At 41.7% G+C, this 14,132-nt stretch overlaps 1 protein-coding gene across 1 annotated transcript in view; it reads right to left on the bottom strand.

Annotated features, from left to right (window-relative positions):
* Window positions 1-14,132, bottom strand: part of LOC109987407 (low-density lipoprotein receptor class A domain-containing protein 4) — a 218,436-nt gene that overhangs the window by 180,129 nt on the left and 24,175 nt on the right. Inside the window, exon 2 of the mRNA XM_020638479.3 lies at window positions 7,962-8,070. The gene's annotated coding sequence lies outside the window, so the exon portion shown is untranslated. The remainder of the gene's footprint in view (window positions 1-7,961; window positions 8,071-14,132) is intronic.

Genomic DNA, 14,132 nt, shown 5'->3' with positions numbered 1-14,132 from the left:
GACAACAGATGCTATTTTGCGCTCACCATTATCCTTTGGCAACGTGGCATTGGTGGGTATCCATCCCTAAAACTCTGAAAAAAATCTGTCAAAAATGTTTCAAGAAACAACAAGAGCTCCTGCAGCAAGACTTTGGCAACTCTAAGGAGCTTTAAAAAAAAAACGAGACTTCTGCAAACAGAAAAGCATGCCAATAAACACAGGAGTGTGTTTCCATAAACACTAATCTCCTGTTTAGAACCGGATTTATGACGTATCCTGGTTATGTCCTGATGTGTAGACACCTGAAAATGCCAGCAGGGGTACTCCAATGGAGAGCACAACAGCCAGTAATGTGATCCTTATCATGGCAACAGAGGTGATAAAGACTGTGTTATTATATTTTTTAAAAGCTGGGGTGTCGGCCTACCAAGTACAGAGGCCGCAGTCCTCGTCGCAGCGGCCGTGGGTTCTAATCCGGCCTCGACCCTTTGGTGCATGTCGTCCCGCCTCTCTCCTCCCAACGTTTCATGTCTATCTTCAGCTGTCCTATCCAATCGCGCAAAAATATAACTTAAAAAAACGACAACTGGGGCGCCAGATAGCCAAGTAGTTAGGTCGAGCGCCCCATGTGCAGAGGTTAAAATCCTCGCCACCTGGCATGCCTGTCCCCACTCTCTCCTCCCAGCATTTCCTGTCTCTCTTCAGGTGTCCTATCTAATAAAAAAAGGCTTAAAAATGAATGATTTGATAATCATTTGATTACTTTCTTTGAATTGACTGATTAATAATCGACTCGTAGTTGCAGAATTCAGAAAAATTGTCTTAAATAAGCTTCGTTTCACATTGACAACACTACCAAGTTTAAAAAAATATATATATATATAGATATACTGTATATAAATATATATCAATTTAAACATCTTTCTCTTTTAACTCTGTCTGTCTCAGTCTGGTCTACCTTTTGATTCTTGTCTATGATTCATCGGCTTTCTGCAACAGTGCAATTTCCCAGTGGATATTATTCAAAATTCATTTCATCTCTCATCTATATGCTGCCGAATGTGTCCCTGGAGTATTTTTATGCCTCTAAACCTCTGTCTAGAAATTCGTTTTCAGCTGCTGCGTACAATTCATTGAGAAAAAAAAAAAGAAAGCAAAAAGCTCAGCACAGTGGAGGAATTCATGCTTGACACCTTACAGTGTTTTTTCTATTGATAGGATCCTAAACAGTTTAAGTTATGACATGTCATAACGGTTGAGTCCCCCACCCCTATGAATACCCTATGACTGGTAAACAGGCGTTTTCCACATGCGTGCAGTCCCAGGTGAGCTCTGACAATAAGGTTCAGCAGTGCAAGGGAAAAAGACGTGGGGCGCAGCCTGGAGGAGAGATCCTGTCTGGAAGAATGGAACTGATTAGCTTTGTTGGGTGGGGATTGAGGAGCTATTTTACTCCTGCAGTTCTCAAGGGCTGAACGCACAGTTCCAAGCCTTTGTGTGTTTAACAGCATCAGAAGAGCTGATGAATGGCCTATTTAACAAAACCTTCCCCGATGAGCCAAAGTCAAACCACAAGAATGTGAAAGAACAAAAATGAACCCAACCCAAACTACCTTTGACAAATAGTTGACTCAAACGACCTTGGCTACTTTAGACCAAACACGTGAAGTGAATAGAGCTGTTCTGTTGAGATATGGATGTTCCCTGTCGGCTAGCTTCCCAGTCTGTTAAAATTCAACTGATTAGTCTAAAGATAAGAAAACACACATAAACAATGTCCTTTGGTTTGCTGAGTGTAGCCGGCACCACCAGCCTCCGATCCTCCCTGCAGCTTAACACCCACATACAAGTACTACAGGTGGTTACACATCGCTCCGGTCGGTATGCCACTTTAACCTGATAAAGCCTCCATCAAAGGACTGCCAGATCGTGCTGCTCCTACAGAGGCTATCCATTAAAGGCTTTATATGCGATTTTTTCATCCAGCAGATGTCGCCCTTGAGCACCAGCATGGAACCAAAACAGCTCGCGCTGCATTGTTGTGTTAGCATGCTAATGCTAGCGATCTTTATTATGCTGGTATCTTCACACTGCATGTAAATTGACCTGAAATGAGCGTGATCTAGAAACACAGTTAAGCAGTGAGTACAGTATGTTATTCTTCTTTTCTCTAGTCCCTCAATTAAACAACTTTTATACAAGAGGGGAGGAGTCGGCCGGCTGTCCTGGCGATGTAAACAAAGTGAAGATAGGACTCGGAAAACATCACAGACAGTGGGACTCGGGTGTTACACCCATTGTAGACAGTCATGACTCACAGAGTTATTTTCAGAGGAGATACTTGATTTCTATTATATTTAAGTGTGAAAAATCACATATAAAGCCTTTAAGTGTGCTTGTTTACATGCAGGTTGTAGAGCGGGTCCATTAACCGGAGATGCAACCAGTCTATGGCTACAGCCCCAGCTAGTGGTGGGTGGCTGCATTGCAGTTTGAGCATAACATTTCAACGGCATGGGAGGCCAAAATATGAAGAATTAGCTTACCTACTAACTTTTTCATCAACTGAGTGCGCACATCCGTATTTAGGATCACATCGGCCTTTTACCTCTACCTCTTTAATAGTGGATTGTCGCATTGCATTGTATTGTCTGCATCGTAAAATGTCATATCATATCAAAGAACAATTTGTATCCACACTTCAGTAATATTTTATTACTGTTCATAACTTACTTTGCGAGTGAGCCTTTCAGATGCTAATTATGTACTAATGATTTATCAGAGGCTGTTGGACGGAGTTCTTGAATGTTTTGTAAGTGCAGTCTGTGTGAGAGGAGACGGCAGAAAGAGGAGCTGCCTGCACCAATAACACCGACCATCTGTTGGAGTCCAAACAGGGCTCCGTCTCCACACCTCCCTCCACCTCTCTCTCTCTCTATCTCTCTCTCTCTTTCTGACTCTGCTTATCTTTCTCTCTCTCTCTCTCTCTCTTTACGGCTCTCTTTCCATCTAATATCTCTGCCTGTCTGTTTTCTCTGTGCGTGGCTGCGTCTCTCCTTCCATCTTCCCCTCCTCTTGCTTATCTTTTCTTCTCTGCTCTCCCCTCGTACTGTGCGAGGCCAGCCAGAGAACAGGGTGGGGCTGACTGTGTGAAAGGAGAGAAAATAAAGTGTAGAACCGAGGAATGTGGTGGTTTGTTTTACGGTTTTACATGAGGTGTGTCATTCCTTCATTTATTCTTTTCATTTCTTTGTTCTGTCCACCTTAAACAGGGCACTAATAACACACTTATAAGTGAGACGATCTACTCACAGCACAAACTTACTTTTGCATGTGTGTGTGTGTGTGTGTGTGTGTAAGACATGTGTTGCATTTTGCTTACAGAGCACACCTGACAACCCCCCCCCCCCCCAACATCCAAGTAACTACAACACCCACAAGCACAATGAACCCATTGTGAGATATTCTGCGGTTTCTATGAAGTGATGAGTCAGTATGTGTAAACATGTGTGTGTGTGTGTGTGTGTGTGTGTGTGTGTGTGTGTGTGTGTGTGTGTGTGTTATTGTGTGCCATGTGTACGTGTGTGTGGGAAAGAAGAACCCATCTAAGAATCTGATTACATCTGATAGTGACTCATGTCAACTCATCAGCTCACAGCAGGACACGATAAAAGGAAGAGGTAGGGTTCTTATTGGTGTGTGTGTGTGTGTGTGTGTGTGTGTGTGTGTGTGTGTGTGTGTGTGCGTGTGTGTTTGCAAGGTTTAAGGGGAGGTAGTAGTTTCTTAGAGAAATGAGAGATAAAAAAAACAGAGACTTTTTAAAGTTCTTCAAATTAATCTACAGTCACTGACATTATTTTTGCGAATTTAACAACCTAGTCACATTTTCTCTACTGTCTGTGTAAGGATTGGGTACGAGTACTTGTAGCTGATGTCATTATTCGTTTAATGTTGCACTACTTGCACATGCATGTTTTAGGGCGCACTCACACTAGGCAATCTGTACCGTGCCTAATCACACTCCACCCCGAAAGTCCAGTTCGTTTGACTAGTGTGAGCGCTCCAATCCATGCTCAAACACGACACACTTCCTTTGCCCTGGCACGCTTTGAAGAGGTGTGCTTCGGCAGGTACAGTTCATGCACGAGCACAAGCGCGGGTGCTCAACGTGAACGGCCTTCATTATATTATGGAGAAATCCCAGAGTGCTGTGGCCGTATCTGACTGAAAGGACTCAAAATAAACCATGAAGTCATTAAAGTAACTGTCATGTTCTCTGTGTTGTTTCCGATGTGCGGACACAGACTCAACTCTGCGTCGCTTTTATTTTCTTATTTTCAAGTCCGCCTCTCTTGTAAACAAAGCACGCTTCATAATTACGCAAAGCCATTCATGTGTTGTATTACGACATCATGTACTAGAGGTAACCGCACTCAGGCCCGGTTAGTCCTGGAGCAGTGTGAGCGCAGGCCAGCGAGGGAATGTCAAGGGAAAAAGGTGAGAGTGCAGAACAAACGCAGTACAGTCTGTCAAACAAGCACAACGTCAGCCATGACCAGGAAAAGTAATGACTGGAGGTTATTTGATGAAGAAGACAACGGTGACGTGCAATGCAAGATATCTGGAGTGAAAGTTGCGTATCATGGAAATACCTCTGAGTTGATGATAGGTATGTTAAATAAAAGCAATTCTTGAGTATGTTTAAAATGCACAATTTGCATCACAACGTCCCCCTTGGCCCCCTCTAAGGGCACATGGTGATTATGTTGAGCTGCCTCGTGTGGATGTGAGATGACTGTTAGTGCATGTTAAGTTAGAATGTGAACAAGGGTCAGCTATGAAGAAAAACATCAGAGAAAGTGTGAGCTTCATCCAGATCCACTGGAGAGTTTGACTCCAGCAATGACCAACCAATCTGCTGAAGCTCACATTCTGGTTAACATGAAGAAGAAAAGAGCAAGGAAGAAGAAGAGGAGGAAGAATACTTGAAAAATCAAGAGAAGCAGTCACCTGAGCTGTTTGCTCCCTGATGATAAAAGAACATTTTATCAATCACATAACCACGTCTGAGGTATTTCCTTAACAGAAATAAAGACATACCTGGACATACCTACAGCATGTGAGGGAAGGGGGATTCTTTTTGTTCTTTCTTTAATGTTTAAATCAGCCAAAATCTATCTTTAGTTTTCAACATGTAAATAATCAAAGTCAGATATGTTAAGAATTCTCTGAATAAATATTTAAATATATATATTTTCTCTCACAACAAGGAGCTTAAAACACTTGCTCAGGGATGTTACAGGTTGCTGTTAAATCCTCTCGACAAGCCCGGCATTACAAAGCTCACAGACATAGCCACGAGGCAAAGTTATAAATCAAAGAGGCTTACAGTAAATGATGATATTTATTACATGATGAAGGGTGTGTTTATTCTAACACTCCAAGATTGACAGCATCTGTCATAATTCTTCCTATAATAGTTTGGTGTCATAACCGTGCTGCATGCTTTGACAACTGCTAATTAAAGGACGCTGTGTAAGGGGGGGGGAGGTTGGGAGGATAGGAGGGAGTTATGTCAATAATTTACTTAGTTTGAAGTCATTCTTCTTCATGACTTTTTATTTTCAGATCATTTTTTTAATAAAGACTACCCAGATAAATTACATGTTTTCTTAAAACTCGGCTTAAAGCTGATTCTGACGCAATTGGAGGTGATTTCTATCATTCGATGATCTGTAGATTACTCCATCAATAACCGTCGTGAACAACACACTTAGGGAACAATGCATCTGACACATCTAGGAAGAAAACACATGCTGATATATATGTGCACACACACTGAGGCTGCTCATCAACGTTAGAATACAATCCTCTAGGTGGTCTTGTTGATAAGGCTGATCAAAGAAAGCAGAACTTGCAGTGCTTTGTCACAGCAGGTGTTGTTTTTTTGAGGAGGGAACAATGGTAGTCTGTATTCATACTGTGCACAAGAGGGAGCCATATGAATTTCTGCTGGAAGTGTTCCCATACCACAGGAAGTCTGGATTTAAAATGCACAGTTTTGGATTTAGGACTCTTAAAGTCCCCATTTTAAAGGCAGATTCTTTCATTTAGAAGAGTGCTCAATAAAGAAAATGTGAAGTAGATAATCAAAGGTGAGAAGTTTTTGAGAAAAAGTAAAACTCAAAAGAAATACAATTTGATTGCTATATCTTTTTTCATTAAAAAACATTTTTATTTAAATCCCGTTCTTCTTTTCATAACCATTTAGCCCCAAATCACTTTCATTTCTCATCTTGCTGACTTCCATATTTATTTAGCATAAAAAAAGGTTTATTCTTCCTAGCCAACAAGCTAACCTGGACGGTGTCACATTTGAGACGACAGGGTTAAAAGTTCCCTCAACTGTCACTTAAGTCCTGCAAACTTTTCTAAATTGTTTCTTTGAGAAGGGCGAGAAGCTACTAGCTAAAAGTGGAACTACAATGCAGCGTTATTAACCCAAGCTCATAAACCAGCCTAGCTAGATGCCCAGCGACCGTGTAGCACGAGTGGCCTTTTTAAGTTTTTTAGTTGTAGCCGTTTGCCCGAAGGCTTCAGGCCTACCTCTGTCCACCTTTATACCTGTTTCTGGATTGATCAAAAGTTTGGTGGAGATCGTTCGGCTTCAAAACACCTCACTGAGAAAACGTCCATGTTGTATACATATAGTCAAGTTCTGATGTAAACAAGACTTTTAAGCATTTCAACAAAAGAGCATGTGGAAATAAATAAAAGGTCATTTTGATTTAGAGTTTTTTTAAGCTTGAGTCAGTAAAAAAATTAAATATTTTTGCATATTTGTAGAAATTCTCCTTCCATCCAAACAGCAATCAAATATCAAATGCATAAAGAAAAAAAGCTAATCTTAGAGTCTTTCACAAACCAAAGCTAGTGAGGTAGCTGTACTAATATGGCGACCAAAGAAAGTTGGATATGGTTAGCAATGAAAATGGTGTGCAGCACTCCTCTCCTGATGCTCTTTCATTGTCCGGTTAGATATTTCACATTCTTGTGTTTGTGGGCAGAACTTTGGCGCTTTAGGTTTAATACTTCCAAAAGCTTTCTCTTCCTGTTTAGTGTTAGCATGGCCCCGCAGTATTTTACTCAACTGCCAGGGGATGTGTTTATGTATTTACTTCAGAAAGAAAATATGATGGCATATTCCTACTTCCACTTCCTAAACTGAATAAAAAACTAAATGTAGATCAGACAAACACATTCGAATCTTAGTCAGACAGACCGTTCACAACAGCCTGGAGTGGAGTTTGGTGAGAGACCTAAACTGCTGACCTGAGAACTGATGTGCAGGCAAGCAGGGAGGCACACACACACACACACACACACACACACACACACACACACACACACACACACACACACACACACACACACACACACACACACACACACACACACACACACACACACACACACACACACACACACACACACACACACACTTCATCATCCTTCTGTGCAGACTTATTATAAGTCCATTCCCACCCTCGCCCTATATCTGACAAGTAAGTACTATAACACACTGTGCTGTCATCTCTACACACACACACACACACACACACACACACACACACACACACACACACACACACACACACACACACACACACACACACACACACACACACACACACACACACACACACACACACACACACACACACACACACACACACACACACCACCTCTAACGTAGTGAAGGTCAGGTTTCTCATCAGTGTCCTGTCTGAGTGTGTAGACCACATTGCAAACCGCACAGCATGGGAACACACTCCTGTCTGTGTGGCTGAGGGACAGATCCGGCCAATGTCACTCGTAAACAGGCTGTCAGCAGGACAGGAAGTTCCAGCAGTGAACACTGTAAATACTGTATATTAGTCCAACTGCAATGGTACTAAATTGAAGTCGGACTTACTCACCTAGAAAATGTGGTTGGAGATCGATTACTTCCTGTTTGTCAAACTGGACTCAAACTGGCATCCTGTGCATCCGTCACAGTCCCTCAATCACGCCGTGCCTGGTTGAGCCCTGGAAGTTGAATGGAACAAATAAAAGAAGTTGAATTGTCATCTGCCAAACTGTTGTGACATAATAGTACGTTTGGTAAGAATTATAAAAAGAAAGGAACACAATACTATATAATGAAGCATTACACTTTGGGTTACAGGAATCCTATACAAAAATCTCAAGCCTAAAGCGTCCCTAAGACTGCAGAGGGTGGAGTCAATCGAAGTAGGGAGGGAGTTTGCAGGTCATGGGCAGTAAGGGCCAGGTGTGGCCATTCCAACTCCCAAGTCATCCGTCCATCCATCCACTCGATCTTGTACTCGATGGTTAAAAGGCTTTTGGACCCATGTGTCTGAATGTTCACACCAGCTAGAGGTTCAATAGCCTAACATAACATTACAGACACTTATTTCTACTAATACATTTACTTTTTTTTTTTTTTTACAAGCTACTAGCACTAAACAAGAGAAGTCCTGATCAAAAAGTGTTAAGCTGGTAACCTTGTAAAGCTCTATGTGAGCCAGTTAAACGGATTCACTTGAAAGTAACGTGCTGTGATCAGTAAAAGTGGTTTTAAATAAAACAGACACAAATCATTGAAAAGACGTTTCAATTCAGCCACGATGTTAATAATGTTATCACTTGTCTGCTTCTAGAAATGCTTGTCATCATAATTGGAGAAAGTGTCAGTCAGCACTGAATACAATGAGATGCAATGAGATACAATGCCATGCTTGTCCCTGCTGAATGCCAATACAGGGAGAGAGCTAAAAGTTTGGTAAGAGAGACGACAGGTATTTTGTCAACTTGGATTCACACTTCAAAACAGAACAGGCGACCGGACCCCCGTTTTAGTTGGAACACACCATTAAGACTTGTAATACACTGGATATCTTTACCTGATCCTTAATTAATAAGCCTAAACTGTGAGAAACAATGAATAATCAAAAATAACCAGAAATACAGTCCTGATACATACAGTTGGCCAACAACCCCACGGGGACTCCCCACGGGGACTCCCACTGTCCTTGGAGATGGTTAAAGCATATAACATTGTGCACACCCAGGCACACGTACACACTGGCATTAGAACAACACTAAAGAACAGAGCATCCTAAAAAAACATGATTTTGTTCTAAAAATTAAGAAAGACGAGTAATCTCCATGTATGTGCTGGAGCACTGAGTGGACATACACAATGTTATAAACAGACACACAGGTGATGTCTGTGTGTGTTTTTAAGTGGAAACACCAACAAACATCTACATTGTGGCAGTCATGTTCAAACTTACATTTAAAAAAAAAAACTTTTTACACTTTGCTGTGATTTCACTCTAAATCTTATTAAATGGTTTTTAAATTGAACAACTTCTGAGAATCTATTTTCACAATAATGGGTAAAATATTTAATTTTACATCATTCTAAATATCTGTTTGTGTTTTTGGAAGGCATCTTATGACCTCCACTTCGGGAACCACTGCAGTAGGAGCCAGTTCAGGGACGTCTCATTCAAATACAGAACGTTTCTGTGGGGTTTCTGGGAAGCCATCAGATGCACATTTGTATATGTTATTCAAAATGTTCTTGTGTTATTATATTTGTTGTCCAAGAGACAAAAGACTAGGCTTATACAAACACTGATACACCCATGCTCGGTCTTTACACTCCTACTAGACACTTTGATACTGATGACTGACTAAAAGTTATTAGCATGATTCTAGCCTGATCCAGCAGACGTATGCTTTGGGGATCTGCTGTCCCTGAAAACTCTATTGCTTTATCCTTTGTAGTGCGTCATAGTGAATGACAACCAAGGCAACATTTGGGACGCTGGAAGACCTCCGGACAGAAAGTTATGCATTATTTTTAATTTTCCTGCCGTCTCTGATGCGTTGGCCAATAAGAGCACAGAGCGTAGCGTCACAAGCGTAAACAAAATATTGAAGCGAGAGTAGAATGATGAAGTTAATGCTGCAAGATGGAACTGTGAGACAGAGAGCCCAGCTCCTCTTCCTTCCAACGTCATCGCTTTGGTCGCGCAATTTCTGGTACCAGATTGCAGTCTGTCATGTCTGTCTGTCAAGTCACGGCATTTATGGCTCTGTGACCGCCTAGTCTGAAACAGTGACATCATAACAGGCAAAAACATTGTGTTGTCTGATCTCGTGCATTGCGTGCCCTGTATAGAATCTACTCAGTTTTTACTGAATCGAAGTTGTGATTTATGGTTGAGAATTGTCTTTGGTCCTTTGATTCACTCCCATGTGCTTTATTGCTCAACTTGCATCAAACTTTGAAATGACATATCTCACCTGTGGGCTATCTGTTATACATTGTGCATTGCCAGGCGTCTGATAAACTCGGGGAAAAGATGTCTACATCCCTCAGCAGCCCTAACAACACTGTTAGCACCGTTTTCTTTTTCCCATTCAAAACAATGAGTGAAGCTAGCTGCAGGCTGTAGTCACGCATGAAATGACTTAACTAAAGTGTCAGAACACACACCTTTTGTCACAACGTATTGAAGAAAGAAATAAGAAAAACTGGAAAAAAAATATCCAAAATGTCAGGGTATTCCTTCGAGCAAAAAAATGTCATGTCATGGCACATTTCAGCAAAATAACAAATCCGAGCAGAATGGCTTCTTGAAAATGTCATTCAAACACTGAGTGGACGTGGCTAAATTAAATGTAACTAAAAAACACAACTAAGAAAGTGTAGCAGCTAAAATGTGCTTTAAAGATTTATTTTGGGCTTTTCGTGCCTTTAACGCAGAGAGAGGACAGTGGATAGAGTCGGAAACCAGGGAGAGAGAGCGGGGAATGACATGCGGAGGGGGGCCACGGGTGGAAGTGAACCTGGGCCTACCACTCGAGATGAGGGTCTCAACACATGGGACGCGCGCCCTAACCACTGCGCCACCAGCGCGCCCCTAAAATATGCTTTAAAAGATGCTTTTAGTTTCATGAAATGTAGAAGTGATCCCATTTAAAAGTCACCCCAGAATGTTAAAAACTGATTTATGTACATGTCCATTGACTGACTTGCATGGAATAAAGAAGGCTTTATGCTAAATGCAGTTTCAAAAAGATGGGGGTAAATGGGTCCAAATGTGCACTTGGCTATTATCTCTCAGATAAAAGTAGAGAAAAGTAGAGAATAAAAAGAGAAATCAAAGAGGCCATGACCAATTAACTATATGAAGAGTGAAGAATAGAGAGATCCCAAGATTTAGTTTCTACTGGGAGAGTTTGACTTACTCTTTAAATGTCAATAAACTGCAAAGTACGCTTTAAGTACATTCAATCTATAAGGGTTTAATATAGTGTTTAGGGGTGCCAGGTAACAATAAAGAGTGGAGATAAGTTTATTTAATTTACAGATCATTGAGCAGAAGGGGTTTAAAATCAGGCCTTGTTGGTTTTTATGGAGTGGCTCTTCCTTGGTCTGCAATGTTTGCAGCACCAGACTCTCTGACCAGGGCTATCGCGGTGAATTCCCACCACGGATGGCTCAATATGCGGTATTATGACATCACCCTGAGCAGCAGTCGCTCAGTCTGTAGGGACTTCGGTTGGGAACCAGAGGGTCGCCGGTTCGATCGGTCCCGGTGCGGATCAAATCTGGAAGTCGGACTGGTAGCTGGAGAGGTGCCAGATCACCTCCTGAGCAAGGCAACAACAACAAACTCCCCCCACCACCAGCTCAGGTCAGCTCCCTCACTCTGACATCTCTCCATTAGTGCATGTGCACAGCATCCTGTTTGTGCATGTGTATATTTCAGCCTGTGTGTGTGTAGCATGACTCATTAACAGAGTGTAAACACAGCATTTCCCTTGCAGGGATCAATAGAGTAAATCTTCTTCTTCTATTTCAAATGTGTTTGTGAATCAGTGTTTGGCAAGTGGCCCGCAACATTATTTTGATTGTGACCTTTATTTCATGAATTATTTTCTTCACGACAACGCCGTGACAATCAGTGACGGACACAAAACCTTCCCGCTATGGAACAGAGAGCGAGCGGCGCTGCAGACGGTAGACAGCTCCTGGTGCTGAAACCAAGCCCCGTCATGGGAAGTGGATTTGAACCCCCCTCGCGATGATGATAAAGATGGGGATTAACACATAACTATTTATTCAAAGCATGAATTAAAAAACTTAAGTTAGATGACATAAAGTTAATAAAATTCACTTATTTTATAGTCAATATATGTATTGTTTTAAAAGTAAAATTAAAAATGACTGAATATATCTAATAGGAAGAAGGATATTTTGTATTTTTATCAGCAGAGAATAGGAATAAAAGAAATATATGTATTAATAATTCAATTTCATTTCTTTATAAAAACAGTAGAAAATCGTAACTTGAAGCTTTTATCGTGATATGCAGCTTTGTTCCATCCCTACTCAATAACATAAAAGTTTTACAATCTTATAACAGTCACTACTTCTATCTTGCCTTTATAGAATATAGAATGGTACAATCATTCAGTGTCTCATACAAAGACGCTCATTTACCTTAAGTACTGTAATAGAAACGGTCCTGATGGTCTTTTTGCCGCTTTAGATTATGAGAATCCTTCATATAGCGAGTCTTCACATTCAGCAGGTCCACCTCTCAGTCTGAATCCTCTCTTAAACTGAAAGGCAGACTGAACTTAGACCTGAAGCACTCAACACACACACACACACACACACACACACACACACACACACACACACACACTGATATTCCACATGCAAACTGTAAAAGTTTTCTCTTCAGTCTAGACATGTGGGCAGAATAATGACAGAGGCAGGCAGAGGCAAAGTGACAGAGTGAGAAAAGGAGGGACTGAGACAGAGCTGGAGATAATGAGAATAAAAAGGCAGTGAGACAGAGGCTAACGGGGAGGACGGGGGAATGAGCAGACAGAGGTGGGTGGGATTGGGCAGACAGTGTAAAAAGGTGAGCTCTCGCAGCGACTGAGACCTACGGCTGCCTCTAAGAAAGAGACAACGTGTGTGTGTGTGTGTGTGTGTGTGTTGAGGTGTGGACTGGAGTTACAGAACTTGGACTTATTTGAAGGCTTTTTCCTTCTTCATACCAAAATCACATTAACACCTAGCTCTTGTGTCTCCACCTGGCCGTTGGCATTTTAACTTCAAATGCCTCCATAACTCTCGGAGCCAAAAGGTTTTTGACTTTGAGATTGAAATGAGTCAAGCTAACTTTATCTGCTTTAGTACGGTGTGCGCCTCCATACGAGCAAAGCAGCATCAGTGATTTATTTCTGAACAGGATGTGTTCAGGCGCAGTATTGAGACAGCCTTCTGAGCACAACATATAATCAATGCAGTTATGACAATGAACAAATAAATAGATTTGATGTATGAACATGAACCATGGGGGTCTTAGTCTTAGTGATGATCTTTTTTCCCCCACGTTGTGAGCTGTACTTAAAGATTAGAATTCAATAAAGTCTGAAAGTTTTCAACAACACAAAGCAGGAACTTCAGATTCACTGACCCCTGTGTTCAGCACTCAGCTGCGGGGGCCGCCTCTTGTACCCCCCCCCGCCCCAAACAGACGGATGGACAGATGAGGCAAAGCACCAGACTGAATCAGTCAAACACAGCCGGCCTGACATGCGAGACACAGTGATTGGTGTAGAGAGGCAGAGGTCCACTCAGTCAGAGGAACATTTTGACATTTAGTAGATGTTGATATGACAGCTTCACCTCGCTGAAGAGCCGCGCAGCCACAGCATCAAAATGATTAAGTCGAGACATTGTTGGGAGTTATATGCACCTCCATTTGCTTCTTTTCTTTCTTATTGAAGTGCAATGCAGCCGCTGTCTGATGCGCAATCAACTACACTGGAGTTCAGAAACTTCCACGTGAAGAAAAAGTTGTGCGGGTGAGACAGAAGTTCATTCGTTTAACTGCATGGAAAATATTCTGAAATCCATAGAGGAGGAGAAAAGAGCATTTTGCTCACAGATGAAAGTCAGCTTATAGCTTGTACGCACAATTTAACCCAGCTTATCTCTGCAGGCTTCCTTCTTCTCGCCCCTCAACACACACACACACACATAACGT

Source organism: Labrus bergylta, chromosome 8 (genome assembly GCF_963930695.1).
Source record: "Labrus bergylta chromosome 8, fLabBer1.1, whole genome shotgun sequence".
Lineage (NCBI taxonomy): Eukaryota > Metazoa > Chordata > Actinopteri > Labriformes > Labridae > Labrus > Labrus bergylta.
This window is presented reverse-complemented; position numbering and strand designations above follow the sequence as displayed.